We start from the raw sequence: 8584 nt of genomic DNA, 5'->3' as shown, positions 1-8584 counted from the left end.
CGTTTTGAAAAACACGCAGTTTTGGTAAAAAGTTGGTTGAATAAACGGTTTCGTTTTAATTCAGTGCTTGTGAGTTTTTCATTTACAAATAGGTTGCTAAGCAAGAGCATAAAATGTCCAGGGCTGCACTTAAAATATGTTTTGAATTTGTTGATAATTATTGATCAATATGATTTCAATTCAAATTCAATTCAATTCAATTTTATTTATATAGCACCAAATCATGAAACATGTCATCTCAAGGCACTTTACAAAGTCAAGTTCAATCATATTATACAGATTGGTCAAAAATGTCCTATATAAGGAAACCAGGTGATTGCATCAAAGCATATCAATAAAATTTCTATTTTATCGATATGCTTTTTTTCTTTCTTAAATCGTCCAGCCCTACCTTTGAATGCATCGACTCCTGTGTGTTGTTTTGCACGCCTCGCAGCACGTAGTTCACTTGGATGAAAAATGCCTGAGTTGCATATAAATGTCCTCTCTGCAAGCCTAAGCACGTTCCTCTTAAACAATCACAGGAATTTCTCAGGACACAGACAGCACCTAGGTATTTTGGGCAGCGTGATCAAAATAAAGCTGGAAAAACCTGAATGATTGCGCCTTTAAAACTGTCCGAGATCAACCCGCTGGGCCGGTACGCTGCGTTGGCAAAGAGGAAAACATGAAATCCAAGTGGGCATCTTATCTCGCTCCTTGATCCGAGAACAGAGGAACCACCTGTGTTCTTGATCTTGTTTTTTTTTTTTTTTTATCCGTAGTTTTGCTCTGAGCTTGTGTAATACCAAACAGCCCTGCTAGTCATTAGCTGTGTTTTTATTACGGCAAACAGGCGTGTCTTCTAATGAGGCTATTGTTAATCAGAGCTGGTTCTCCATTCAAGGCGTCAACTAAAACAGAAACTTTCTCAAACCTAAAAAGTCGGGTGTCCCGAAGCCCCGTACGTCCAGATCAGTGAGGGAAGACGGGTGATTTATCTCCTCCAGCGGGGCGACCACTGCTGCTTCAAGTTTCCTCCTGACAGGTGGATAAAACAGAAAGAAATCTCCTCTCACAGATCCGTGCTGTGAAAACCAGGCGACTCCTCGGAGGCCGATCCGTCCGTGTGGGGGCCGTTGCCGCAGAATGACAGGAAGGAGAGCCTGGAGTGAAACTCTGTCTGAAACTCCCACGCCCTCTTTGCCTTTTCGTCCGCCCACTCACAGACCTGTCCCACTCCTGCCTGCTCCACTCTACCTCTCTTCGGTCGTCCCTCACTTCCTGTTAAATCTTCTCAGCTACTTTGGTTAAATGCCAAGAGCTCACAATCCTACCACTGCAAAAAAAAAAAGGGATCTGAAAGTAGGTAAAATCCTCTTTAAATTAGTGTATTTTTCATTGATTTAAGCAGGTAAATCAGACTATTTGCCAAATGAATAAGATTTTTGCACTTTAAATAAGAACAATTCATCAGCATCATCTTATTTGAAGTGCAGGATGTCTAATTATCTTATTTTAGGGGTAGAAATTCTCATTCCATTGGCAAATACTCCTATTTAGCTACTCAAATTGAGTAAAAATATACAAATTTTAAGGGTATTTTGCTTACTTTTAGTTCCCTTTTTGCAGTGTGCGGGCTACATTCCTGAGGCAGAGGTGTGTCTGTGCTTGTATGACATGAAGGTGTTGCAAGCAGGTTCCCAGCTGACCTCTGGGAGATACAATCCATATTTTAGATCGTGGTTTAAAAACAATTTTCCACTTTAAAAATGTGCGGTTGGCCCGTTTTCCTGGTTTCGTGTCGGTCAAGGCAAGGCGAGGCAAATTTATTTGTATAGCACGTTTCAGTACAGCGACAATTCAAAGTGCTTTACATGATTAAAATATAGGGGGGAAAAAAATGAATAAAAACAAGTAGGAATAAAATGTAGCAACAAAATAGAACATGGGAGAATAGAAACTAAAAGCAAATATTAAAAACAGTTGGACTACAAAGTTGAACTAATGATGTTTCAGTAAAACAATCAAATGCAATCCTAAACAAGTGTGTTTTTAATCTTGATATAAAGGAACTCAGACTTTCAGCACTTTTACAGTTTTCTGTAAGTTTGTTCCAGATAAGTGGAGCATAGATTAAAAACACATTTGTTTAAAATTGCCTTTGACTGTTCTAGTTAAACTGTTCTACTGTTTTTATTGTTCTTCTTTGTTTCTACATTCTATACCTACTTGCTTTTATTTTCCTATATTTTAATCATGTAAAGCACTTTGCATTGTCTTTGTACTGAATTGTGCTATATAAATAAATTTGCCTTGCCTTGTCTTGCCTTGCCATAGGAACTAAATGCTGCTTCTCCATGTTTGGCTCTAGGTAAGTTCGTCTCCCACCTACCCAGAGATAAGACGCGTACACGCCTGGATGACTCACGGATGACCGAGACTACAATGTTTTCTCTTCTTCTGCAGAGACACTATGACCCACTGTATAGATACACACAGCTGTAGACATGAGCATGGGAGGAACACGCCCGCTCTGCTCAGAAACCTGCGGTCGCAGCCGGATGGACCACATTCCCCACACATCCTACCGTCAGCTGGACCCAGGTGCATCAAGAAGCTCCGCAAACTCGTGCTCCTTCAAAGCAATAAATAAAAAAAAAATACCTTTTTTAAGCTCCATTGTGGCCCAGCTTTGACAACACAAAAAAATACACAAGGGCCACAGATGTGCCACAGATGTGAAAAGCAATTTTCCAGGTAAAGTCCTTTAGTTTGTGGTTTATTTCTCCTTTGCAAGCAAGTAAACAGAAATGGATAAACATTTTCCTTCCTGCTTCTCTTGCGCTGGTCAAAAAAAAAAAAAAAACATGCGCCCACCGAGATGCATGCTGGTCCTACCGCTGACAGCCTAGTTATAAACTTAATCTACCCAAATTGCCAAAGAAACAACTAAATAACCCAAAAAAGAAAAAAACATAATCTCAAAACAAATACCAAACAATAAAGTGTCAATGAATAACCTTAACTAGATTATCCACATAAAAATAAAGATGTAAGAAGAAAAAAAAAGAGAAAAAAAAGGGTAAAAAGAGAAAAAAAAGGGAAAAAAAGAGAAAAAAAAGGGAAAAAAAGAGGAAAAAAAAGGAAAAAAAAAATAGTAAAAAAATAAAGATGTTATTAATTAATAACAAAAAATTATTGCCTCCTACAAGCCCAAAGGGAAATTCTATTCTGGTTTGACTCATAAGAGTTTCTTTACCAAGTTGTTGTAGAGATTGTAGAAGTGTGTCTTACTGTGGATCTGAAGACGCCTCTGACTGAACACTGCCAAAAGAGAAACTAAAAGTAAGTAAATCTTTCTTGAAATTAGGGTATTTCCCTTGTGTCGAGCAAGTAAATAAGATGTTTTTAAGGGGTTTTTTTGCACTTAAAATAGAAACAACTCATCTGTATCATTTTATTTCAAGTGCATTATATCTGTTTTTATTATTTTAGGGGTAAAAATACTAATCATCTTATTTACCTGCTCAAATCAAGAACAAATATACTCATTCCAAGACATCTTTTAACTTATTTTTAGTTCCCTTCTTGCTTTTACGCTGCAAAAATAGAAGTAAAAGTAATTAAAAGTTTAAATGAGTGTATTTGTCCTTGATTTGAGCAGGTAAATAATATTATCTGCCAATGGAATTAATATTTTCACCCCTAAAATAAGATAATTTAATATACTGCCCTTGAAATAAGATGATGGAGATGAGTTGTTCTGATTTTAAGGGCAAAAATCTTGCTCCACTGGCAGATTATTTAAACCTGCCTGCTCAAATCAACAACAAATACACATTTCAAGAATATTTCACTTACCTTTTGCTCCATTTTTGCAGTGTATGAAGAATCTTTCTTTGTACGGTGATCTCTAGAGCAGGAGTGTCCAAACTTTTTGCCATGGGAGCCAATAACGTCACGCAGAAAGTATTCAGGGGCCACAATATCAAAATGGCAACAACCTTTTTATTTTTCACCTGCTCAACAATAAACTAAACACACTAGATGCTTTAATCAAACAAGCAATTTAGTCAGATTTCTGTAGAAAAGGAATCTGTAAATCATTTTAGATTTGAAACATAGAAAAGACTCTTGCAGGTTCACCCAACAAACGATATACTGAATCTTTGGGTCTATCTTATATATATATATATATATATATATATATATATATATATATATATATATATATATATATATATATATATATAGACTCTAAAATAAAAGACTCTTTCAGGTTCACCCAGCAAACGATATCCTGAATCTTTGGGTCTAATATATATATATATATATATATATATATATATATATATATATATATATATATATATATATCAGAATCAGACATACTTTAATAATCCCTGAGGGAAATTACTTAAATTTCCCCTTCTTTTCAGCAACAAGAGTTGGACTGGGTTCACTCTTGCTTTAGTTTGTCCTGTTAAATAAATGGGTGCGCCCAAGTCTGGCTTTTGGTAAAAAGTTTGTGGTCTTATTTACTGTTAACTTAAATTAAAAGGAAAAATATGGCTGATAAAAGATTAAAACAAATCCCTGTATCAGTGAAAAATACCCAACTTTTTAAAAGCATATCGCCTTAACCATCTTAGCTGGCAAAAAACAGATTTAGGCCATTCTTGAACTGTGATCCAGGACCGCCCAAAATCATTCAGAGGGCCACAAATGGCCCCCGGGCCGCACTTTGGACACCCCTGCTCTAGAGGATTTAGAAGGGTCCCCAGAACAGAGATATTCGACTGTTCCTATAAAAGAAAGCTTGCGTTTCTTTTTGTCACACTACAGCTGCAGACTTCAATGTATTTTGTTGGGATTTAATGGCATAGGAGGGAAAAAGGTACATTGTTTCATAAAAAATAAAAACAGAAATGTAAAAAGGCAGAGTCCATTTGTAATTTCAGTGTGGCCGGCTGCGTGTGGCGGCTTATATCGTATCAAACAGTCCTTCACAAATGCAATATTGAGCTCACTGATAATGCCGTGACTATCTCGCAGTCACATGATAGACCTACACAAAGAAGAAATACCTTTGTTGTGACACAAAGGGGAAATTCAGACAATCACACAGCTACTCACTAGAGCAGTAATAAACAACAAGTTTTAAAGCAAACCTATCAGAAAGGTGTAAATAAAAAAAAAGGAAGTACAGCACAATTATTGATAAAATGGCATTTTCAGAAATTAAACATTTAAGTTAAACGGATAAAAAGTAGCAAGATGATTTACGCAATGATGTGAGAGAAATATGCAATATGCACGATTGTACAAGCGATAGCCCAGAGCGGCTAAGGTGTGTGCAGATGTATCGTAGCATCTGGGAGACGGTTCAAATGATTCATGATCGGATCAGAACCAGCGTAGCAGTAAACACTCACTGAGGTTGTTGTGAACAGCAGAGATTATGAAGTGTGACAGCAGCCGGCGGGAAGGAACCTGCAGAAGTACTGCCGAAGTGCAAAGTGGAAGGAAAACGTTACAACACTCTTACGAAAACAGATCTGAAAAGTGTGGCGCGTAATTGCTTTCAGCCCTAAACAGTCAGAATTGGGATAGAGCCAATAAATGTGGGACGTCTGCAATATTCCCAGAGTTGAAATGTTTGCCTCAGGCTTCTTTTCAAAATGACGTTGTGCGTAGACATCAATGTTCTCCATTGTTCTGAACCGTTGCATTGCAGCTCTGCAGGTTAACGGTGAACCTGTGCTGCGATCTTAACTCTTCTGCAACCTCAGAGAAATTTTCTACCAGGATCGCCTTGTGTTGACCTCCGTTCATCTTCTCATCAACTCTCTGACAATCGTCCCTGTCCCTGCTAAGGTAAGGCATCCCCCACAGCAAGACGTAACCACCACCATGTAAGGGTATGTTTAGAGTTTTGCGCATTATTAGCCTTCTGCCAACGTTTATCCTTTTGAATGTGGGTCAAAAAGTTCCATTTTGGTCTCTTCTGACCAGAACACCTTCTCCTGCTCATGTTTCCCCTGGCTTGTGGCTTTAAACTTTAAACGGGGCTTCTTTTTTTAATTATTTCTTTCAACAAATAATCTATTTGTGCCACTACTGTCTACTGCAGTTTCACCAGCATATTGTCTGCCCTCGATGGGCCGGATTAACAGTATAAATCAGCGGGCACCCAAGTCTGGTCCTCGCAGGCTACCATCCTGCAGCTTTTAGATTTAATTCAATTCAATTAAATTTTATTTATATAGTGCCAATTCATGAAACACATCATCTCAAGGCAATATACAAAGTCAGATTCTATCAGATCCTCCAGGTTGGTCAGAAAGTTTCCTCTCTAAGGAAACCCAGCAGGTTGCATCAAGTCTCTCCAAGCAGCATTCACTCCTCCTGAAAGAGCGTAGAGCCACAGTGGACAGTCTGCATTGTTGATGGCTTTGCAGCAATCCCTCATACTGAGCATGCATGAAGCGACAGTGGAGAGGAAAACTCCCCTTTAACAGGGAGGAGAACCTCCAGCAGAACCAGAACCAGGCTCAGTGTGAACGCTCATCTGCCTCGACTCACTGGGGCTTAGAGAAGACAGAGCAGAGACACAGAAAGCTCAGAAGCTCACATTGACCCAGGAGTACTTTCTATGTTAGATGGTAATAGTGGATGATCTGCCTCCCCTGATGATGTCACAGCTAACAGAACGCCAGACCAGGTGTACCTTCTATGAAGAGAAAAAATGACAGAGAACAAAAAGTTAAAAGTTGAAATAACAACAAGCAATGCAAATTGGAGAACAGTAGGAGTACTCAGCAGAGTGAGAAAAATAGACCCTGGTGTCCTCCAGCAGCCTAAGCCTATAGCAGCATAACTATAGAGGTAGTTTTGTCAAAAAGGAAAGTTTTAAGCTTAGTCTTAAAAGTAGACGGGGTGTCTGCCTGACGGACCAACACTGGCAGATGCATCCCTGCTCCAACACTTTTTTGTACAACACTGTACAAAAAAATTGTTTAAGGACTTTGCTCCTTCTTCGCCACCTCATTGCTGTATGGATCGGCATATCTTCATGCTCTGGACACACCTCCAGAAAGAACAGCTGGAACTGCCGGTGATTCAGGCCAAGCACACTTATAAAGTTCACTGTTTTTGTGCATCATTGAGGCTAAATGTTAGATCATCCAGCCCCAGAACCTTTCCACACACAGATTCCTGGTGGATAATGCAACGCCGCCTCATCAGTGGCATCTGACAGTAACATTTTTGCAATTCTTCCTTCATTAGTCCAACCAAATCTGTTTTTCCTCCACACATCGCAGGTCCACCACCTGTAGTTGGTCCCACCAACGTTTCCCTTTGGCAATTTATTTTTACTCACAGACTTACCCGCTGCATCAAAAATATCATGGCCTGTTGTGGTCCCATGCATCGCAACTACATTACATCATAAAGTGTGACAGCAGCCGGCAGGAAGGACCTGCGGAAGTACTGCCGATGTGCAAAGTGGAAGGAAAACGTTACAACACTCTGAATCTGAAAAGTGTGGCGTGTAATTGCTTTCAGCCCTAAACAGTCAGAATTGGGATAGAGCCAATAAATGTTTTGCAATGTTTTGTGGGACATCTGCAACATTTGCAGAGTTAAAACATTTGCCTCAGGCTTCTTGCCAAAATAACGGTGTGCGTAAACATCAATGTTCTCCGTTGTTCCTGAACCGTTACATTACGAAAGCGTGTATATACGCTCGGAATGCAAACTCATTTTTAATTGTTTTTATCATAATTAAAAATACGGCCAACTTCTCAGGATGTGCAAAATGCTTCTGCAAACAAATGTGTTTTAAGAAGAAACATTTTTCACATCCTGAGAGGTTAACTGTATTTTTAATTACTTAAAAAATTACTTAATTATTTTTTATTACTTTTAATGTTAACTATTTTAACAGTATTTTAACTATCAAGGCAGACCTTAGGGAGCGGACAGGTTTATGGGAGTGCAGCAGCTCGGAATGGGAAATTTTAAAGCACATAAGACAAATAAAACGGATCCTAAATTTACAGGCAACCAATGAAGGGAGTTTAAGATGTGCTCAGACCTTTTTGTTCCAAGTTAAAATTTGCGACGCAGCATTTTGCGCAACCTGCAGGCGCCTGATGTGTGCGTCACTAACCCCAGAGATAGAGCGAGTTACAGTAATCCAGCCTGGATGTTACAAATGCGTGAATCACTGTTTTAAAAAAGCTGCCGCCATATAAAAGGCTTTACTATAGCTCGCTGCCCCGGATGAAAAAAAAAAGCTTGATTCAACAGCCGTTCATGATTTTGTTCATGAAACAATTTTCTTTGTGTATCGATTTTTCTTTTCTTGAACATTTTGCGGTTAGCTTGTCAAGATGTCTAAAATTCAGTTGTCAAAAATTGGTTGGTAGCAATCAAAAGCCACCATGGGAAATTGTTTATGGTTCGTGCTTAAAACCTATTTAAGTGGTAAAATGACATAGCGGCCATATTTGTTTTTTTCTAATATAGTCCTGTCTTGCAGAGTAGCATTAAGAATTGTTGTCTTGATGTCAAAAAGAGGCTAAAAGATTTTACT

This window comes from Fundulus heteroclitus, chromosome 16 (assembly GCF_011125445.2).
Source record: "Fundulus heteroclitus isolate FHET01 chromosome 16, MU-UCD_Fhet_4.1, whole genome shotgun sequence".
Lineage (NCBI taxonomy): Eukaryota > Metazoa > Chordata > Actinopteri > Cyprinodontiformes > Fundulidae > Fundulus > Fundulus heteroclitus.
The sequence above is the reverse complement of the archived record's forward strand: the minus strand, read 5'-3'. Positions refer to the sequence as shown.